The sequence below is a fragment of the Triturus cristatus genome, chromosome 7 (genome assembly GCF_964204655.1).
Source record: "Triturus cristatus chromosome 7, aTriCri1.1, whole genome shotgun sequence".
In the NCBI taxonomy this organism is placed as follows: Eukaryota; Metazoa; Chordata; class Amphibia; order Caudata; family Salamandridae; genus Triturus; species Triturus cristatus.
Genome location: NC_140590.1, coordinates 1,738,521,681 through 1,738,544,969, shown reverse-complemented (window position 1 = coordinate 1,738,544,969; position 23,289 = coordinate 1,738,521,681). Strand labels below are relative to the sequence as shown.

At 49.4% G+C, this 23,289-nt stretch overlaps 1 protein-coding gene across 3 annotated transcripts in view; it reads right to left on the bottom strand.

Annotated features, from left to right (window-relative positions):
- LOC146812955 (C-type lectin domain family 2 member E-like) overlaps positions 1-23,289 on the bottom strand; it is a 256,306-nt gene that overhangs the window by 86,092 nt on the left and 146,925 nt on the right. The window lies entirely within an intron of this gene.

Genomic DNA, 23,289 nt, shown 5'->3' with positions numbered 1-23,289 from the left:
CTCTAGGTGACTTTCACTGTTCCACCTGTTACATTGTTCAACGGCGCAGTTTCCGTCCAAGTGCATGGAAAGTGGAAACCCAGAATTACTTCTAATATGCTATTCGTAATTCTCCGACTCTCAGTTAAAAGCATATCTGAACTTCAAGCATTCAGCCATCAAAGTTTGCACTTGTGCCTCGCCAAGTTTATTGCACATACTACAAGAGTTTGTACATCGTTTGATTTTTTATTTCTTATAACAGCACGAAACTCTGTAATCTATAAAAATACATTCAGACTGTTACTTTATTTTACTTGAAGAACACTGAATGCACTGCCTCTGAAAACACGGGTTAACAATTCTAAAAAGAAAGTGAGTGCTTTAAACCAAAGCACGCGGTATATTCAAAGAAAACGTAGATTGCAGGCTCTCTGACAAGTTGTATTCAAAAGCATCAGAGTTGGAAAAGGAGTTTACAAATTATTGTAACCATAGCATGTTAATGACAATTAAACGCTTCCTATTTCCAATTACATTGAAGTATGCGATGCTTGACCATAGCCCCGCCGCCTCATACATTGAACATTAATTTAGGTTTTTAAAAAAAATAAATACAAAAAAGGCTACACACACTATACCATGCATTTCATGTTTGCAAATGTTGGAAGCTTCGACTGCTTGCTCCACGGCGATACAGACTTATTGCTCAGCTTATTAACCAAGGTACAGGCTCACTCGGCCAAAACGCACTGCTGCTGACTTTCTGGCTCATAAATTACCCTGTTTAGACACATGCCCTGACTGATCATGGTGTCGCGTCTCCGGCATGCCGGGCATCTGGACAAGCCTCCTGCTTTAGGCACCAGGAATTAGTGGGGGGTGCATGACGGTGACTTGAGTCAGGTGCACCAGTTGCGGGCGGCGGGCATGACTGAGGAGTGAGGGGGGGGGGGAGGAGGTACGCGCGGGGAGGGGGGTGGGTGGGGGTTTAATTTAATGATAAAACTTACCAGGCATCTCCTCCTCCAGTGAGTCCAGTCCCGAGTTGCATCATGTCCCCTCTGCAACGTGGTGGACCGTGGAACAAACTTCTCCCAGCTCTTTCTTTTGCCGCTCAACAGGAAATACCAACTCCAACTGCCAAATCAGGAGACTGGATGCGACGGGGGGCCGGGCGGCTAGCATTTGATAGGGCATGGGGCGACTTGACGAAAAACACGTCACCGCCCGAGCAGGAGCCTATCTCCAGACTCCTACACTACACTAGGCATGCGCAGCATGCCTTATGCTTTGTCAATGTGAGTGAGGGGCTTTGCTCCTCTCTCACATGCGCAGACAGTCCATCTAGACCCCTGCTATCGCCTGCGTGCGCTGTGCCTTGACACATGCGCACTTTCACCCCTGAAGCACAGGCCTGCCCGGAATTGTAAACAGACGAATTGTAAAAGCTGTCAATTCGTCTGCTTACATTCCTGTTGACCGAACTGCAACTGTGAGCAGTTTCTTTTGTAGGGCGCTGCCCCAACGCCCCTAATGGACCATCCGCCACTGCCATGTCCGAGGCGCCCGTGCCAACCAGACATTGCATTTTGGGACTTTTAGTCCGGGCCAGCAGTTTGAATATGCGAGCTGGGCCCAGGCCCAGGGCGCTGGCACCCCGAGAGGTACAGGAGCAGCTGCAAGACGAAACATCACTTCGACACAGATAATTCGATCAACGGGAGGGGTGCCAAGTGAGGTTTCGCCCAGGGCGCTACCTGTCCAAAGGCCAGCTCTGCTCGCTGTCCAGCTTTACCCATTCTAAACCTACTCCAGATTTCATCAGTGCTGCTGGCTAAAAAGCCTTTTCGGTCTGATGTGGGTGCGCATTACATAACACCATTTGGTAGCCATGGCGACATGAGTGGGGTTGGGCGAACTCAGTTTCCATTACTTTTCTTACTTTGCCGAATGAGGAATAGGCAGCTTAGCTCTTCGTGTCTGCAGTGAGCACGAGATGTGATGGGCGGGGAGGGGGGTGTTAGCTACACTTCTGTATCACCTCACCATTCCTAATTGGGAAAGGTTACTAGATGACTGAGTCCATTGCAGCGGAAATTTATGTCAGAGCCCGGGGTTTCAAGTCAACATCAGTTGGATTCTGGGAGTTGTAGTCTCATACATGCTAGGAGAGTCACAGGTGACCAGTTCGAGCTAATTAGTAAACGACTTTGCATTCTGGGTTTTGTAGTTTGCTTCCTGCCACTGGACTTGTGGTCTAAATTCCAGCTCTGGCTGAGTGTCATGCAGGGCACGGGACTATTTAACAGCTGCAGGATTTTGTTTAATTTGAAGTGTATCCAGAGTATGTGCAGTTTTGTGGTAGTTTGTAAAATGCAGAAACATCAGGCAGCCACAAAAGTACAGTTGCGTGCAGGGCTGGCTTTAGCACTGGTGGCGCAATGGTTGTTGGCGTCTCCCAATGACCACCGCCATCATGGATTCCCTCACTATCACCTTTTAGCAGTGCCCCTCAAGCCTCCATAACCCCTCTTTCATACTTGCTGCAAAAACGAAGCATTTGAAAACTCACTATGGGATAAACTATATGTTCCAGCATGCTCCTGTGCACCTTGCAAACACCCACTTATGGGCGGGACAACACTTAAAAGCATGCTGGGCTTTCAGATGACTTCCCAAGCAGCCGCCCATGAAGAAGAGGGCAATCACCTCGAAACGCGTCGGCAACAAAGTTTTAAATTCAGGTGTGAGTTCGCTGGCTGGCAAGATGAATAAAGCTTTGGTTTTCAGCGGCAGTAAGTGCTTCCAGAAATGCTTTGGGCTTTTGGGATACAAAACCCCTCTTTCATATGCATTTAATTAGTTATATAGCTCCCCACACCCCTTTCAGAACACCCCTACCCAGTGTTTTCATCCCACTTAAAGCCCTGAATGCAGTTAAGGAATAGGTGGACACTGCCATGCCCCCAAAGGCATCGCCAGCTCCAGAGGGGCATACCCAGCTCATGGGTGTAAAAGGCACTTCTCAAGGAACAGGAAAGGCGCCCATGGAACATCGCCAGCTGCAGAGGGGCATAGCTACATCCTGATCCGATTTGACTTAATAAAGTTTGGCTGGTACTGAAGAAAGGCGTCCTGGCGCGATAGATAAGCAGCAGAATGGGGAGGAGTAGTTCCGTGGAAATAAGTGTGTTTCCGTTTTTTTATGCCTTGCCGGTCTGTTGGTGAAAGGACCTATGTTAGCTTACACTGGGCTCAGAACGTGCCCATTGGTTGACTTTACTATCACTCATTAGCTTGCTTTTCATTTGTTATCTTGTGCTCCCTTTCCTCTTCTTGTCTTTGTCCCTCAGCTTAAGCATGGACACTTTACTTGTGTCCTTCAACAGTCTGCTTTTCAACCACCACTTTTTAGGTCTCGGCTCTAGACTGCGCACACGCGCGGTCTGAAGGGGACATGCTGTATCTACTTTGTGGCCTTCGGTCCGCCCATAGGCTTTCCATTTGCTGGCTTCCACGTCGCTCCATTATTCCTTCTCCCCATTTGTCAATGGCATGCATGTGGCCTGCCTCTTCAGGGGTTTAGCCCTCCCCGAGATCAGTGATCAGATATTCCTAAAAATACGCAGAAGCCGTTGTAGGGCATTGTTTTGGTACTACTTTTTTATTTATTTGGGAGCACTTTTCACAAGCGCTGCTTCTCTAGAAACCGATCTGGTCATGAAGAAGTCTTCAGCCACAACGCAAAAGGGACAAGGCGCCTCCCCCCCAGCCCCATGCTCGGACTCAATCTCCTCCTTGGTTTTACATAAGAGATTGCGCTCATGCATTGTTCATTGTGTGTCTGCACTTCAACTACAGGTTAGTTAATTGCTGTGTATTTTAAGTAGAGCTTTACACGGTTAAACTGTACTTGACCAAACGCATTCTCCCCTCCATTGCTTAACCGGACGAGAAAGCTTTAATATATTAACTGCAGTGTATTGTTATTGTAGTGCAGTGCTGCACAATTAAACAGCAGCAGTGCGAGGTGGCCCTACAAATGCATTTCCTTCCTTATGAAGTCTAATTGTGGTTAGAAAGCCCACCACTCGGGAGCAGGGATGTGCCTTACTACAGGTTGGGTTATTTATGGTCTTCTTAATTTTCAAAATAATCCTAACACCACCGTAGCATTGTTGTGTTTTATTGTATTTGGAATCCACATTGACTCCATCTATAGGACGGGGCCGTGGCTGCTCGACCTCAGTGTTTACAGAAGTCCAAGCAGACATGAAACCTGTGTAACCATGGCAGGAATAGTCCCCAGCATGGCTGTCAGTAGTGAACAGATACAGTCTTGCCTTTAAATTTAGGGTGGCCAACTTTTCATCACCTCAAAGGACACTTTCAAAGCGTGGAGACACTTGCAAATTGTGACATTTTGCAGTGACCAAGACATCACGGATGGTACAAACACCTATTTGGATATACCTTTAAAAAAAATAAAAGTTTTAATATGTCATTTTTAGTGAAACTAAAATTTGCCAATCAGTATATCTTAGACGTCATCTCTTTCCTCTTCATTATGCTCCAGACATCTTTATATGACCCATTGACAGGCACGGCAAAAAACGAATTGCCTTCAGCCTCAGCAACACAACTTACTATTGCGCCACTAAATAAGCACCCACCCACGGCCTTAATACTTGGTCCCACACACACACTCCCATGCGAACTGTAGCAACACCACCAATAGCTCGGAGCTCTGCCATTGCTGAGCCCTATTGCCTTTTCCAATGCTTGTTTTAGCAGAAGCTATGCCTGCTCCTGGTAGAGCTGGGCTCTGCACATGCTCCCTGGTCCAGCAAGGGCTCTGCCAAGCTCCTCCTACAGCTGGGTTGTGCACGCTCTCCCTCCGCCTTACTCCTTGTGTGCATGCCTTCCCAGCTCCAGTAGCTGTGCACGGTGTCCTTGCTGCGCCAACAGGAGTGGTCTCTGGCTCCTGCTAGGACCAAGCCCTCCACAACCTCCTTGCTGCAGCAGATGTCCGTTGCTTATGCAGAACTGGGCCGTGCAGGTCACTGCTGCTTGAGCGGAGGCTCTGCCTGGCATCTGTTACACCTGGGCTATCCTGTACAAGCAGTCCCTTACTCCTGTGATGCAACTGGGCTATCCTGTACAAGCAGTCCCTTACTCCTGTGCTACACCTGGGTTATTCTGTACATGTATTCCCTTACTCCTGTGCTACAACTGGGCTATCCTGTACATGCAGTCCCTTACTCCTATGATGCAACTGTGCTTGACTGTATATGCAGTCACTTACTCCTGTGCTACAACTGGGCTATCGTGTACATTATTATTATTAATTACATTTATAAGGCGCGACAGCTCCCCAAAAAGGGTTTCCCGGCGCCAAGGATTATATAACAGCTTAATTGATTACTGGTTAAAAAGCCAAATTTTTAATGCTTTGCGAAATTCAACATGAACCGTTTTGTTCCGAATAGCTGTGGGAAGGGAGTTCCAAAGTAAGGGACCACGGCATGCAAATGATCTACCACCCATCCGGAATAATATGATTCTGGACACAGATTTTCCCCTGAGTAGATGAGCGAAGGCAGCGAGAAGGCACATAGAGGCAGACCAGAGACTGCAGATACTGAGGGGCTATACCCATTTTGATTTTGAACATGCAGCTCAGGGCTTTGAACTTGAATCGGTTCTCAACCCTGAGACAATGCAGGTCCCGCAGGTGACTGGAGACAGAGGTGGCTCTAGGAACCCGGCAAAGTAGTCTTGCAGCAGAGTTCTGATCCATCCGAGTCTACGAGTCCCCTCCTTGTTGGAATCTAGTTATAGAACGTTACTGTAGTCCAGTCTTGAGGTGATTAACGCCTGGACTACAGATCTCTGGGTAGACTCGGGCAACATCCAAATGATCTTTTTTAGCCACTTCAGGATGGTAAAGCATGTAGCGGCCACCTTAACATGTAGTCCCTTACTCCTGTGATACAACTGGGATATCCTGTACACGCAGCCCCTTACTCCTGTGATACAACTGGGCTATCTGTATACGCATTCCCTTACTCCTGTGATGCAACTGGGATTCTCTGTATACCCAGTCCCTTACTCCTGTGATGCTAATGGGCTATTCGGTACACGCAGTCGCTTACTCCTGTGATACAACTGGGCAGTTCTGCACATGCAGTCCCTTACTCCTGGGATACAACTGGGCAGTACTCCACACGCAGTGCCATACTCCGGTGATGCAACTGAGCTATTCTGTACATGCAGTCGCTAACTCCTGTGATGAAACTGGGCAGTTCTGTAAATGCACTCCCTTACTCCTGTGATACAACTGGGCTATCCTGTATACCCATCCCATACTCCTGTGATACAACTGGGATTCTCTGTATACCGAGTCCCTTACTCCTGTGAGGCTAATGGGTTATTCTGTACATGCAGTCGCTTACTCCTGTGATACAACTGGGCAGTTCTGCACACGCAATGCCATACTCCCGTGATGCAACTGGGCTATTCTACACACAGTCCCTTACTCCTGTGGTGCTGCTGGTATATTCTACATGCAGTCCCTTACTCGTGATGCAATTGGGCTTTTCGCCAAGCAGTGCTTACTCCTGTGATACAACTGGGCTATTCTACACACAGTCCCTTACTCCTGTGATACAAGTGGGCAATTCTGTACACACTGTTCCTTACTGCTACGATACAACTCGTCTTGTCTATACACCAGGCCCTTACTCCTGTGATGCAACTGGGCTATTCTGTACATGCAGTCACTTACTCCTGTGTATAACTGGGGGATTCTTTACACTCAAGCCCCTACTACTGTGATGCAACTGGGCTTGTCTGTATACCCAGTCCCTTACTCCCGTGATGCAACTGAGCAGGTCTGTATACCGAGTCCCTTACTCCTGTGATGCAACTGGGCTATGCTACACGCAGTCCTTTGCTCCTGTGATAAAACTGGGTGAATGTGTACATGCAGACCTTTACTCCTGTGATACAACTAGACTATTCTGAACATGCGGTTCCTTACTCCTGTGATACAACTGGGCTATTCGGCACACATGGTTTATCACTCCTATGATCCAACTGGGCTATTCTGCACATGCAGTTCCTTACTCCTGTGATACAGCTGGGCTATTCTGTACACGTGGTCCTTTACTCCTGTGCTACAACTGGACGATTTTCCACAAGCAGTCCCTTACTCCTGTGATACAAATTGGTTATTCTGTGCACGCCATCCCTTACTCCTGTGTTACAATTAGGCTAGTCTGTGCACGAGGTTCCTTAATCCTGTGATACAGCTGGGCTTTTCCTCACACAGGGTTCCTTATTCCTGCAGGTGCATATTCACAAGAAACTAATCGCCGAGTCAACAGCATTTTATTGCAGCCAAAGTCGTGATAAAAATACCTCCCCATTCACAAGCTGGTGTAAACAGCCCACAGCACCAGTTTCCCCGCGATAGCAGCTGCAAAAAACATTGCCACAGAGGCCCCCCCCCCGAAACTATCGCTAATGAGATGCAGAGTGGGCGTTCCCGTGCAAGAAGCCGTGAAAACATCACACCTCAACATTCTCAACGACCAGACAGAACTGCGATAAAAACACTAAACCAGCAATGAGGCACGTTAGCACCAGGAAATCTACACCTGCTCTGACCTGGTGTAAAGTCGAACGGCAGCCTGCACCACAAAAGGGAGTCCAGCTCAGGGCCACATCGGAAGGGCAACAGATGCCATGGAGCCACCCATCATGCGGCCCAGACACCCAAAAGGGCAACAACACCCTCTGACACCACCCGAGGACCACAACCTACACATGGAACACCTCCCCCCCGGGACCACCACAGACGTAGCGCAGACAAAGACAGCGGACCCGCAGGAAGCGTACCAGCCGCACAGACCCAACCTCTGACAATGTCACCATCCACCACAGGCTGAAAGGGGCAACCACCCCATGCATCCCGACCATCATCGCCCAACAGGCCTTCGGCACCAATTCAGCGGACAACCAACACCCCACCCCAAGCTGCTGGCTTGGCTGCATCTGTAGGGCCCCTGGCACTCTCCAACCAACACCCATCAGAGTTGGAGGAGTCTCACTGCCAGCCACATCCAAGTCCCTCACACCTGTCCTGGACATCACCATCACCCTGGTACCCCAGTCCCCATACGTCCAACACAATGCGCAGGTCACGCTGGAGACCAAGCAAGGATCACACTCCATAGCAGGATGCTCGCGCGTGTTGGAGCAATCCACAGCACACATGTCCCACCTGTGCCCCCTGGTGACACAGCACACAATCACCGCAGCAGTAAGCACACGTCCCACCCCAATGTGCAGGCAACAACAGAACACCGTGGAACCTCCAACTTTGTCGCCTTCAAATACACAGCCAGTGTGCATGATTCCTCCATCCTCAGACAGTCCATCAGCAACCAGCATTCTCAGGATGGCACCAGGGGAAATGCACAGCCCCTTGGCAAGTTCAAAATGAACACCCCACTCACCTCAACTCCACAACCATGCAAATCACAACTCTGGCAATGCACACGTCACCAAATCACAACCAACATGCACAACAACATGCCCACCCACCAGACATGACAGAACAACTCACAATGGTTACCTGGCCAAGCCGTGAACATGAGCAGTCAATGGCATGGCACCTCAGCCACACAACTGCCTAATGTGGGGAGAGGTGGCAGACAGGCATGTGTGAAGGATGCAGTAACACCATGTTTGGGAAAGTACACAATGCAAAGAGTGGCGGAGATGTGTTGGACAGACCCCAGTATGCAGCACACACCCATCGCCATGGCGACATATACCTCTCGTGTATGGAGTGTAGTGGACAGTGGACGCAACCATGTCACCACAGCCAGTGGGGGACCTCGCAGAAATCTTGCCTGTTACGCCCCCCCCCCCACCCAAGCATGACCGGAGTGGGATGGCCCAGCGTACGCCACGCCAGCGTAGGGGTGCATAGAGCGGAGTTGCCTGCGACGCTATGCGCCTGCCAGACCACGAACCTGTCGGGCCCGCCCCTGTGCAGCCAGGCCCACCACGTTCTGGCTCAAGCTCCAAGTGAGAGTCCCGTGACCATGGCAGCCTCCTCAGACCATCACGGCCTCCAAGACACGGGCCCGCTTTAGTCCTTTTTTGTTGACGGACTCTACTGCTGCCTCAGGCCTACTCCACGGCCCAGTAGGTCCCATGTGTGAAACTGTGTCCTGAGTAATGAATGGCAGTGACCCCAAATCCGGGCCAGCGGCAACAGCACCAGACTCCCTTCGATCAGTGAGGCATAGTTCCATATGGGCTTCTTTCGTCACGTGGTGCCACTGACCCTGTTCAATGCCAGCCGGCGATACATGGATGAGGGACCAGGACTACCCTGCGGACCAGTAGTTCCCACATCCAGCACCTAGGCGCAAATCCCGAATGGCAGAGTCCACACCAGTAGTCGCACGGAGAAGAGGAAGATGGGGCTGAGTCCGGACGAAAACCGTTCACATACACGGAGGTGTCCCAACACGTGGTGCCACTGAACCTGAACTACTCAGGCCGGTGGGGCCATCCAACCTAAGCCGGCGACACTCGATGAATGGGCTGTGCTGACCGCTGCCTCAGGCCTACTCCACGGTCAGGTAGGTCACACATTTGGAACGGAGTCTTGATTACACCATGGCAGCGAACACCATTTAAGGCATAGGACAAGTCACTATGCTCACTTCAATGTGGTGCCAACTAGTCTGTGCATGGCATCACAACCACACGTGTCTGTGGCCCTACGCGGACTACTGCCCTGGGCCTACACTGCGTATGAGTGAGTCACAGATTTGGAAATGAACATCGGTTATTCAGAAGGCTGAATACATGTCATCGCACGCACGGAGAGGCGTAAGAGGAAGCCGCGTTGCAGTCCGGAGGGAACAAGATCATCGTTAGGGAGGTGATCGAACACTACCTACAAAAGCCCTTGTGTCACTGACTCTGTGCCTCGCCAACCAATGACACGTGGCTGTGGGCCACTGCTGCCCTCTGCGTCCGGCCTACACTGCGGTCCAGTAGGTCACAGACTCTTCATTTTGCTATACCTGAGTTAATATCAGCGTACCGCCATTATCGCAGACAGCATCCCCCCTCAGCCCCGGTGCCACCAAGTCTGTTCCCCAACAATCATGGACACTCTCTGGTCGAACTTTGGTGGCATCTGTGTCTATGGACTAGGGGTCAGTTTTCATCCTGATGTAGCTGATACAGAATTGGTGGTGGCTGTCGCATTCCACTCCTCCAATTGCTGCTTCCGGATTAAATCAAACCTTTCGGCGTCATGCCCTGGAGGACACCTTCCACTGTCCCCCGAAACCCCCTGCAACATACACCTCGGACATTGATGGCGACCCGCTCAGGTTGCATGGCCCATCTGACTGCACCGCAAGTCACCTTCCCGTGGCTGGGTGCCTGTGCCGGCCGCTGTGCATCCGGGTCCACTAAATCTGTACTGGTCAGGTCTGGGACCCCTTCTTCTGAGATATTGGATGGCCCCTGAAGCATTGGCATTGGGGTCATCATCGCCATTTCTCTGTGGCCCTGCGCTGTACGCAGCCACCGGGCCCAACAGCGTCCAACCAGGGCTCACACAACAAATAGAGTCCTGACCAGCCCAGACGTGGCATCACCGCAGGAGGCACATGCCACCACCGCAAGGACCACCCCCAACAGCCATTTGCCACAGTCGACACGGTGGTCCTGACAGACTTACGGAGTTGCTCAGACCTGTCGTGGATGCCATCATCGGCCTGATACCCTGCTCAGCGACTCAGTGCACCGCAAGCCATTGTCCATTACTGATTGAGTTTTGAGCTGTGGAGAGGTTGCACAGCTATGTCAACCTCGACGTTGATGGGAAAGATGATCCAGGAATGACGCACCCCACTGCATCTGTATAAGGTAACTGTCGGAGGGACAGAATCCTAGACTTTCTTCACATGGGCACGCTCATCTCTAGTGTCCCATCCCCAGTGCACTGCAACTCACGGGCACTTCTGTTTGCAGGTTAGCTGTCCTCTGGACTTTCTCCGGCACCTGCCACGTTGCTCAGCCGTTGACTCTTTTTCATGTGTTTTCTGTTTCCGTTGCACTGGTGTCTAATGTTCAAGTGGTTTCCAGCACCAGACATTCTGTGCGTGCTGGCTTACACTCACCCCACACACATCCAGCACAGGCATCAATGTACATGTGGCCCTGCCAATAAAGAGGCCGGGCGCATGTGCCCGTAGCCAGTTCAACATGATATCTGCGTGTGTCCCTTGGTCTTGTTGTATGCATGAGGGCCCTGGGCCTGACGTCATTACATTGTGCTGTGTACATCGGATGCAGATGTGTCACTGCAGGCAGCGGGTTGGCGCTTGGACATGTAGCTTTGTCATCACTCACTCAATTCATAAGGGGAGTAGCCAGGGCCGTCGTACGCAGAGCCAACATGAGTGTGTGACGGCTATTTGAGCACCCCTGCCCGTGGTTCTGTACTGTGAATGTGCAACTGCATGTGTCTCTATGGCAGTGTGGGTCTCCTTAGTGGGGTGTTGGTGGCCCCTGAAGGGTGAGAGACACCTATGTATGTGTCCTGGTTCGCATTCCATGGGTTCGGCCCTCACCCACACCTGTTGGGCCACCTCCTTTTGGCGTGCAGGAACATGGCATTGGGGTGCGATGTGTGAGTGGGTGAAGTGTAGTGAGCCAGCTGTGTTAGCGGGTGCTTACTACTGTGTGGTGTGTTGGGAGGTTGGGTGTTCTCCTCTGAGTAGCTTGGCTGTCCGGGTCCAGGTGGGGGGTTGCATGGGATATCCATGTGCTGTTGTAGGGCATAGGTGTCAGTGTGGTGGTCCTCCCGGGCATCACTGATGTGTTGTATTCTGCATTCTGCTGAAGATGTTGTGTGCCACTCTGCAACGTGAAGGGGAGGTGCGTATTAACTTTGCGTTGACATATATGTTGGCGCATTGTGCAGGTTTGCATGCAGACTGTATGGCAAATGTACATTATGACTGTTTGGGGGGTGCTGGATTCTTCTGCGGGACAGTGTACATTTGGTCTACGTGACGGATGTGATGTTGTACGTGTACATTTACATTTCACAATGCCAGTTGTGTCCTCTGTTCTGCAGTGTAGGCTCTGTGCGTTGTTCCTAGTTGTCGTCAATGTGGGTGTGCTGTTCGTGCTATGTGTGTGTGTGCTGCACTGTGCCAAGGGGGTAGGGCCCATGGACCTGGGTGATTGTGGGTGTGCAGTGTGCTACACATCATTGAGCATGTGTGCCATTGTGCCCACTCCCCCCCCCCCCCCCCCCAGTCCCTGTTCGTTGCACTCCCTGTTGTGTCAGGTCCTCACGAGCTGTGTTCGTACTCCCTACTCCTTGCACCATCTCCACACTGATGACTGTGGCCAGGGTTTACTTCAGCTCCTCCGGTGGCGCGGGACTGCCACCTCCTGTCGCCGTTGCTGCCTTCTTGTTGGCAGCAGGTTTGTGCCTGGTTTAGGTAGTCACATTATGCCGGTGCCTATTGGCCTCCTGGATTGGCCTCCTCGGCACTCCGACTCCAATCCAGGTGGTCTGCTAGTGGGTGAGTTGCTGGTGGTGTTCTATCACCTCCGTGACGCTGGTCTTGTTTTCCTGCAGTCTGCACCACCTCTTCCTCTCCCTCTTCTCCTTGGCCTTCCCCGACCCAGTTGTTCCTTGCTGGTAGTCTGTGGAGGTTATGGGGTTAGAGTTGAACCCTGCGCTGTGTCAGGGTGCATCCATGTTGCTACGAGTTGTTTTTGGTGTATTTTTTTCTGTGGTTTTTATGGTGCATTGTTCCGCCAGACGTGAGGGATTTGCAGGCATGTGGCTGGTTTTTCGCTACTTTTTATACCGCGGTCGCCCTCCTCGCATGTTTTTTTGCATTCGCGTATTGCAGCGCTTGGACGCCCGCGGGGCAGCAATCGCGCTATACAAATCGATATACAATACAATACAATACATTTATGCGGCATGGAGTTGATTTTCACGTGGAGATTTGGCGGGTTATCTGGTGACTATCGCATGCTACCGCTTGTAGTAAATTCCACGTTGGCACGGGGTTATTTTCCCACAATGAGGTGCGTTTTTTAAAGTTGCTTTAAGGTACTCCTACGGTAGTTATCTTGCGTTCTTGTGAATATTCCCTCGAAGTCCCTTATTCCTCTGATACAACCGGCCTATTCTGCACATGCGATTTCTTACTCCTGTGATACAACTGGGCTATTCTGCACACACAGTCTCTTACTCCTGTGATACCACTGGGCTATTCTGAACATGCGGTTCCTTACTCCTGTGATACAAATGGGTTATTCTGTACACACCATCCCTTACTCCTGTGTTACAACTGGGCTATTCTGCACACAAAGTCTCTTACTCCTGTGATACCACTGGGTTATTCTGCACACACAGTCTTACTCCTGTGATACCACTGGGCTATTCTGAACATGCGGTTCCTTACTCCTGTGATACAAATGGGTTATTCTGTACATGCCATCCTTTACCCTGTGTTACAACTGAGCTATTCTGCACACACAGTCCCTTACTCCTGTGATACAACTGGGCTATTCGGTGCATACAGTCCCTTACTCCTGTGATACCACTGGGCTATTCTGTACATGCAGTCCCTTACTCCTGTGATAGCACTGGGCCATTCTGCAAATGCGGTTCCTTATGCCTGTGATACAACTGGGCTATTCTGTACACAGGGTTCCTTACTCCTTTGATACCACTGGGCTATTCTGCACATGCAGTCTTACTCCTGTGATACAACTGGGCTATTCTGTACATGCAGTCCCTTACTCTTGTGATACCACTGGGCTATTCTGCATATGCGATTCCTCACTCCTCTGGCACAACTGGGATATTCAGTACTGGGCCATTTGGTACACTCAGTCCCTTACTCCTGTGATACAACTGGGCTATGCTACATGCAGTCCCTTACTCCTGTGCTACAACTGGGCTATGCTACACGCGGTCCCTTACTCCTGTGATACAACTGGACTATTCTGTACATGCAGTCCCTTACTCCTGTGATATAAATGGGTTATTCTGTACCCGCCATCCCTTACTCCTGTGTTACAACTAGGCTAGTCTGCGCACGAGGTTCCTTAATCCTGTGATACAGCTGGGCTATTCCTCACACAGGGTTCCTTAATCCTGTGATACAACAGGGCTATTCTGCACATGTGATCCCTTGCTCCTGTGATTCCACTGGGCTATTCTGCACATGCAGTTCCTTACTCCTGTGGTACAACTGGGATATTCAGTAAACACGGTCCCTTACTAATGTGATACCACTGGCATACTGTACACTCAGTCCCTTACTCCGGTGATACCACTGGGCTATTCTGTACATGAGGCCCCTTACTCCTGTGATACAACTAGGATATTCTGCACACGTGGTTCCTTACTCCTGTGATACCACTGGGCTATTCTGCACATGCTGGTCCTTACTCCTGTGATACCACTGGGCTATTCTGTACACAGGGTTACTTACTCCTGTGATACGACTGGGCTATTCTGCACATGCAGTCTCTTACTCCTGTGATACGACTGGGCTATTCTGTACATGCAGTCCCTTACTCCTGTGATACCACTGGGCTATTCTGTACACGCAGTTCCTTACTCCTGTGATACCACTGGGCTATTCTGTACACACAGTCCCTTACTCCTGTGATACAACCGCGCTATTCTGCACACGCAGTCTTACCCCTGTTATACAATTTGGCTATTCTGCACACGCAGTCTTACTCCTATGATACCACTGGGCTATTTTGCACATGCGGTTCCTTACTCCTGTGATACAACTGGGCTATTCTGTATATGCAGTCCCTTACTCCTGTGATACCACTGGGCTATTCTGTATATGCAGTCCCTTACTCCTGTGATACCACTGGGCTATTATGTACATGTAGTCTCTTACTCCTGGGATATTCTCTACACCTCCTCCCTATGAAAGTGGTTTACAATATTTCATTTGGGAAAAGCATTTGACAGTCCTTATTTTTCTGTCAACTCTTCATGGGGGTTTCTGTGCGAACTGTTGTGGAGCTCTGGGGGAGAAATGATGTTTAATCTTTTTCAGGGGGTTGCTATCAATATCTGGTGCACAGTGTGGGATTGGGCACGCTTAAGAGTGGTCTACACTAGAGGACCTGCTAGCTACATCTGGAGTACCTACACCAGAGCGAGTTCCTCCGATTTAGAGACACGTGCCCGTTTTTAGTGCCCACAGTTCGGCAGTCCCAGCTCCCCAGAGTTTCTCCTGCCTCTTCACCTCCTTTTGTAGCAGGATGTATAGTATTGTGCACTTTCCAACATCCTTAACTCAGGGTGCATGCTCGCATTCTTTCTTCCAGCCCTAACACTTTTGGTTCTTTCAAATGCGGATAAATTCTTGGAGCTCAAAAAAAAGTAAGATTTCGGGAGAGAGGCTCCATACCACCCTACTGTGCCTTCCCCCCCCCTCCCATTACACATGGTAACTTCATTGAGTACTATTTTATTATTAGAATTTGTATGGCGCAACGAATCATCCCCAAGGGGATCTCTCTGCACCTGGCTGGCACACAACAAATTGAAAGCGGTCATTAAAACATCCAGGTTTCCCATTTTAGCTTTCCTGATTCACCGCGTGCAGAGCAGTTTCCGGTTACTCGATCTCAGTTGACTCACGGGGATGAAAGGTTTTAATTTCTTCAATAGGTAGGCGGGGCCCGTCCCCTGAAGCGATTTCAACACTATACACAGGAGCTTAAAGACTGCTCTCTTCCTAATAGGGACCCAATGCAATTGTCGCAAGAGAGGTAGTGACGGAGTACGTGCAGGTTTGTTGAGACCAAGACACGCTGCTGTATTTTGGACAACTTGCAGCCTTGATAATAGATCTTCCTTCGCTCCTACCAGAAGCGAATTTCCATAGTCTAGTCTACTGACTAGAAGCGCCTGTATGAGGGGTTTTCTGGCCACGAGGGGAATCTAAGGGAAGATTTCTCAGCATTCGCATCATGCCGACGCAGGTGCCTGAGATGGTCTTCAAATGCTCCTCCATGGAAAGTTTATCGTCAATTATGATGCCCAGATTTTTCGCCCGCCTTTTTGGTATAGGAGCTTCCCTGGGTTCTACAGGCCACCAGTCTGAGGTCTACAACTCCTCAGCTTTCCCAAACAGCAATGTCTACGTTTTATTGGAGTTGAGCTGAAGGAAGTTCTTACTCATCCATGTGGCTATTTTTAGCATACAGGTCTTAAACTTTGCTCTGGTCACCGCTGGATCCGTCTCAAAGGGGACTATCACTTTAGTGTCGTCCGTGTACGAGATCATCTCGAAACCACATGATCTAATGATGGTAGCCAGAGGAGCCACATAGATATTGAACAAGGTAGGACTTAAGTTGGATCCCTGGGGGACCCCCTTGTCCACTAACGCAGTCTGCGACACAAATGTGTCCGATTAGACACATTGTGTTCTATTGGTCAGAAAACTTTGCAGACAGTTTAAGGCCATTCCTCTGACACCAATCTTTTGTAGCTTATCCAAAAGGATTCTATGAGAGATGGTGTTGAAAGCTGCCGACAGGTCAAGAAGTACTAACATCATGGGAGTCCCCTTAGCCCGTGACATCCTTATTGTGTCAGTTACTTCAGTCAATGCAGATTTGGTGCTGCAACATGCACGGAAGCCCGACTGGGAAGGATCAAGTAAGTTATATTGTTCCAAATATCCCGAGTGTTGTTTATCAATCAGTGCCTCCATAATTTTAGAGCATCATGGGAGAAGAGAAATAGGTCTATAATTTTGCAAGAATGCAGGGTCAACTAGTGCTTTTTTCAACAGTGGTTTAAATTGCGCCTTCTTCCACTTAAGAGGGAACGTGGCCATATCTAGTGATCTATATCAGACTTCCGTAAGTGAAGAGGGCAAGGCCGGAGCAAGTTCTGAAATAATAAAAGGAGGGGCCAGTTCTAACGGGGAGCCTGATTTTGTGTGCGCTAATAGGGACACTACTTACTCTGCGGTAATAGCTGCGAAGAGTCTAGACTGGGTGACAGGAGGTCTTCCAGGGGCGGTACTACCACCTTAAAGACCTCTTCCGAACCAAAGGAGCTGTAGATTTTCTCAATCTTTTGTTCAAAATGATTGGCTAAGTTGTCACATAACCTTTGCATAGACGGGAGGGAAGGATTGTTGGCTCCGGTGTTGGTAAACTCCTTAAGGATCTTAAAGAGCTCTTTGGAAGAGCACTTCGCTTCCGAGATTCGGATGCCTAAATGTTCTCTTCCGGCTGCGTTGCAACTATTTAGATAGGCTCTATGTGCTGTTCTATAGGCCAATTTATCTCCCTCCAGCTTTGTTTTCCTCCATTTTCTCTCGCTAACTCTACACATTTTAAGCAGCAATTCACTGTATTACAGAACTGGTTTTGCGTTTGAGTACTTGCTTATATTTTACAGTTCTATTCAGAGGCCCGAAAAATCACAGGAGGAAAAGTGCTAATACCCTGAAAGTCAAAACTGGATTAAGTTGTATCGCTTGACATTGGGTCGCTTGGCAGTCGTGGGCACCGAGACCTCCAGTGGCGTAGCTGGGGGGGGGGCGGTGGGGGCGGGCCGCCCCTGGCGGCACTATTTTGGGCGGGGCGGACAAAGGCATTCAGATACGGCTCGGCTCGCTTTCGTGGACGTTTGGGGACGGGCAGAGAAGGAATAGGACTCGGGCAATGTCCTCTTCTTTTTTGTGCTGGCAGCTGTCCCTCCCCCCCTCTCTTTCTGTCTTGCTCCTCACTTACTGAAAACCATAACTTGAAGAAACGGTTCACAACCTCTCTTTCCTTCTTTCATTTAGTTGCTTCCCTGTGAAATGGATCCAAAAAAGAAAAACACTCTTGCGGGAAATGCCCTTTTTCTGACATTTTTCTATTCCAAAGTGCAGCGGGATGGAGAGAAATAGAAGGTTTTCAATATGAAAAATAAATACATAACTAAATAAAGCAAGACAGAGTGGTTGCAAAGTGGCCAGATTGGTTTTATTCACATCCAAACACATCAGCCTCACTTTACAGAGTTTGCCAGTGAAGCGCTACTTTTGTTTTCTCGTCTTTCTTTGAACAGCATTGTTGTCCCCAGGTGGGGAAGTGCACCATTCCCTAGGGACTGCAATACCTGGTTGATGGGTAGATTGGAAAACAAAATGTGTACCATGGCTCTGTTTATGGATGTGGTCTTTTTAAACCATACTGCTTACGTTTTGTAAGGATATAAACAATGGACTTTGAAACGGTTCCCTTCAGAGCCCTGTAGTCATGTCCTTAACTTTTCAGGTAAAACCACTCGCTGATTTCTGAATAGTGAGTGAGAGATCGTTAAGGTAACCATGTTGTTTCTGCTTACATTTCACATGCTTTATTAGTCTTGCATTCCCTATGAGTGTTTGCTTTTACTTTTTTTTTTTTTTAGGCAGCATATTACTCTTAACAAGTGCATAGTTTGAATTGAGCCACATCCAAGTGTTTATAGCGGGCACAATTAGGTTATAGCTGAAGGCAGTGCGAGTTTCTCTCAGTGGGGCAGTATGGTGTTCAGTGGGGGAGAGGATGTGGCATTATGGCCAGAGCTGTCGAATTAGAAACTGGGGAACTGGGTTCAGCCTTCATGACCAGTCCACTAGACCACTACTGAGGGAGCATATTCCCATGCTAGACCTTACAAGGCCCCACTAGACCTTAGAAGGCTTGATGTCTTAGCACAAGCAGGTGTACCCTAGTGGTGTCAATTGTGAGTTAACCTTGAAGGCCTGTCCACCACAATCCATACTGAAGTTAATCTCCAGTCTTGCGGGCAGGCCTACGAAGCAGCACACCCTAGAGCAAGTGATCCAGTCACTGTGACTCTGTCACTGAGATCACATGAACCTTGAGCAGGTTAGGGCGCTGAAAATGGTGTGACCGCACTAGATACCTATGTCAGGTGGGTGCGTAGTGTTTGCAAGTATATTATGGGTTAAAAAAAACTTGCTGCCTCCTTCCTGGCCTCCAGCAATTTTCAGAAACAATAAAAATGTCATGATAACTTTGGTGATTAATGTTCTTCCTAGAGAGAGATTCGAGTTTTGTCTAGTGGGAGGGTTGACTCCTGGAAAGGTAGCACAGAGGGTTAATATGCCTGCTGCAAAGAACATGTACCATGCAGATCACAAAGTGCACTGCTTTAATGGGGGGGACCATGATGAATGGTCATTTAATGTCAGCTGTGGCTGATGGATCCCTGAACAGTGTCATGTATGTGCATGTTTGCATTGTGCTGACAGAATTACCAGGTAATTGTTCATGCAGCTCTCTGATGGATGTCACATGAGTTTTTTCTGAGGCCCCAGATAGATCATGCAGTCTGTGTGTTCTCTTTTGTGCTGCCAGTCACCACTGTATTCAACTGTGTAGCCTTGGACCGTGTCATGTATGTGCATGTAGCTTGCATGATCGAGGTAACTATTAGCGGCGATACTACGTGTCTCTCGGTCCTCTTTCAAGTGCTTGCCGTCCTTTTTCCCCAGCAACCCCCCCGCCCCCAGGGGCGGCAATCTGATGGATAGCCCCGGGCGCCACAAGCTCTAGCTACGCCTCTGGAGACCTCAGCCTTCTTTGGGATGTTATCACACAAGGGAATATCACATGCCATGCCTCAGGTACCCTGCTACCTAATGAATTAAATGCCACAAAAATGTAATTTAGAATTTTCCCAGCAATGCCGGCGATCTTCTCTGTACGTGAAACTATCCCGTTTCCTTTTGAGGAGTTCAGCTTTAGTTAATACAGACTTTTCCTCCTCCCGGTGATGTGTTAATACCACTTCTGCCCCTGGAACTGTTACAATAGGGTCAGCCCTATTGGCATTGCGAAAACATGCTACTTTAACTGAAGCACTCCATGAGAGAGTGTGTGTTATATCCAGTTACGTTACACATTCATTTACTGAGCAGTTGGAGACCTGCTCAGCATCAGAGGATGTGGAGTCGTTGTAGGGACTGGAACCTGGCTCCTGAGTCAGAGCGGGCAGCTCTGGCCATAAGGCCATGTCCTTTCTTCCTCCTCCCACCCCCTACCCCCCCAACTGCTCACCATATTTCTTAGTCTGCTTGAAATAAAGTGATAGGGGAGGTGGGAGAAATGTCCTGCTTTTTAGGTCTCGGCTGCGAAGGCTGCGCTTGCGCAGTCTAGCTCCGAGATTTAATGACTTGGAGAAGAGGGGCTTGAACCCGCCCCTCTTCTCCCCTGTTCTCCATTGGCTGGCCTCTTGAATGCTGGCCAGCCATTGGAGAAGAGGTCAGTCATTCCGATTAGGCCCCGTCCTTTTCGGATCGGGGGGCGTGTTTTTTGCAAGAAGTCTCAAGGAGGAGACAACAGCAAAACACGCCCCCGAATTTGAAAATGCCGCTGCCTTTCTCCGAGGCATTTCTGCTCTGCCTCGGAGAAAGGCGGTGGTGTCTTTCGGTGCCCTCGGAACCTACAGTCTCCCTGGAGCGCCGATTTCTGTTTAGAGGCACCAATACTGGTATTAGTGATAATATCGCCTTCTATAACGGGGCCCGCTCCCTACTCCTTACCAGGGTCATCAGGGGTTCTTTGGTTTTATCTCCTGGCTGCCGATGTTCAGAGAATATGCTGTCTTGTGGCTTTCCCAGGCCAGCTTGGCTCGAGGACGAGCACAAACTGATCCTGCTCCCCAGGAAGTCGATTCTCGCAGCAGCCCGGCAGCCCCAGCTGAGCCGCACTGCAGCCTCCGCCCACACTCCTCCCAGTGTTCTCAGCCCTGTTGTTACTGTCTGCCGCATTAATCCAGAGTGGTGCCACCACGATGAAGGTAACCCTGCTTTTCAGGACCCCCCCCCCCCCACTATCCGCCGCACTCAGCACAGCCCCGGAGAGACCTCACCCTATTTTCGGCATGATTGAGAGCACAGGTAAGCGAAAAAGACTTGCCGCTGCCGTCAGCCTAGGAGAGTTTGCGACCGGAGCTAACTAGCGGTCGCCATGTTCCCAAAACCCCTTACCTTCACTCTTGCCAAATTCTAATGCCCCTTGATCCTTGACTCTTCTAGGTCCCATCTCTGTTACCAGCCTTGCCTTACGGACCTCAGTATGCTTCTGAGCCTCTGAGTGTATCCTGGTGGCTTCGTGGCCCGTAAGCGTCATCTTCTCTGAAATACCTGGCGAGTTTCAGTGCTCTCCTTGTCTGTATATCTTTCAATTTGTACTTCCAGTATTTTCATATATGCTAATTTATGCTACTCGTTCTTTAATGGCATTTAGCCCTGACTTCGCATTACAAAACCATCCATTATAGGCATGCAGAGCGACTCTCCCCTACTTCCATACCCTTCTTTCTAATTTATGGAATGACCCAGATGGTTAGCTTCTACGTCTCGGGAATTCTGAACAAGCATTTACAATGCAACGGTCTCGGCATTGTTAAAGTTAGAGCTATTGGTATTGCTCATGACAATGCCGTTTCTTTAAATGTTCTAAAAACAAAAACATAAACAAAAATAATGTCATGAGCAATGCCAATAGCTCTAACTTTAACAATGCCGAGACCGTTGCATTGTAAATGCTTGTTAATTTTGTCTCTGCTTTTGGTTCATTAAAGGCAGTGCTTTAAATGTGATGTAAGTGTGCACGATTCAGAACCACCGAGACAAGCTGACTAGGTGATAAGAAATGCAATCGGTATTGGAAAAAAAAAAAAAGACACGACCGCGAGTGGTGCGCCGGGGCCATTGCCAGTCATATGTTTCTGAACAATTCATGTGAAAAACCATTAGGGTATTCCATGTCAGACATTTAGTTTGTTTATATTTCACATATTTTAAGTAATCTTTTACCAAAATACCAGTTGGTGGTACGCTGTAGAGGTCACAGAAGTACCCCACGCTCTTATTTTCATAGGCCACGCCCCTTTTAGAGTTCCCCTCATCCGTTTTTGCACCCCAGTTAAACTCATGTTAAACAGCGCAGAGCCCCTGCTGAGAAGTGCTGTGCTCATTTTAAACGCAAAGAGCCTAGGGTGACCAACCGTCCGTAAATTTCACGGACAGTCCGTAATTTCGGCCGTTTGTCCGTTGTCCGTGAAGGATTCTTTAACGGACGCCATTTGTCCGTAATTTTACCCGGGCACCGGTCGCACCACCCTAAAGCCGGCACAGCTTCCACCCCTTCTTGACTCTGATGCTGTTGAGGTCGGGTGTAACAGACTCCGATGCAGGTCCAAAACTCAGATCCCAGCAGCATTGGAGAGGCACAGCGGGATGGCTACCTGTTAAGAGGGGCTTGAAGGTGATTGAGAGGGAGGGGCTGCAGGTTCAGGGGCAGGGGCATCTCTTCAGATGCAAACAGCCCTGAACGCGTCATGTCTCTGCTATTTAGAGGGGCCTCACACATTCCCTTTCTGCCCAGGGCCCCAAACACACTAGAACAGGCCCTGATTACACCAAGGCTGCACGTGGTTCTCTTCACAGAGCTTAATTACTGTCACTAAATTGTAAGCAAACCTCGGTTCTGCAAACATGCAGTCTATAATGTAATAAAATAAATAAATGGCACACTCGCACCCACACTGATTAACAAAGTATGGAGGACAATCAGTTAAATCAGTTCTCTTGGAGTATCTCCTTTAAGTACTGTACATCACAGTGGGGGGTGGCAAAACTAACATTTTGGAAAGAGAGCCTGTCTTCTCCTTGTCTTGGTCAGGAGGGGGTGAGGAGCCCTACCCCACCCTGGAAGAGACCAAGATGATACTAGAATACTGCATGCCCACCCCTGTGCCCACCCTGGTGGATCCTGTTCCCCCTCCTGTGATGGCTCCTGCCTCCCCCCCGTGATGGCTCCTGTCCCCCCATGTGGTGGCTCCTGACCCCGCCCCCCCCCCTGCCTATGATGGCTCCTGTCCCCCCCCCCCCCCCCCTGTGGTGGATCGTGTCTCCGCCCTGGGTGGCTTCTGTCCCAGTCCTGGAATGGCTCCTGCAGCGAGGGTGAAGTTCTTGATGGGCCTCTTCTCAAAAAGGCTCAGCTCAAAATTAATAGGAAAAGGTGAGCGAGTGAGTAAGTGAAGGGATGGCTGGATGGCTGGATGAATTAGTGAAAGGGTGAATGGATGAATGAAAGATTGAAAAGATGGATAATAAGTGAGGATGGATGGATTGATGAGTGAGTGGAAGGATGATGAGAGAAAAA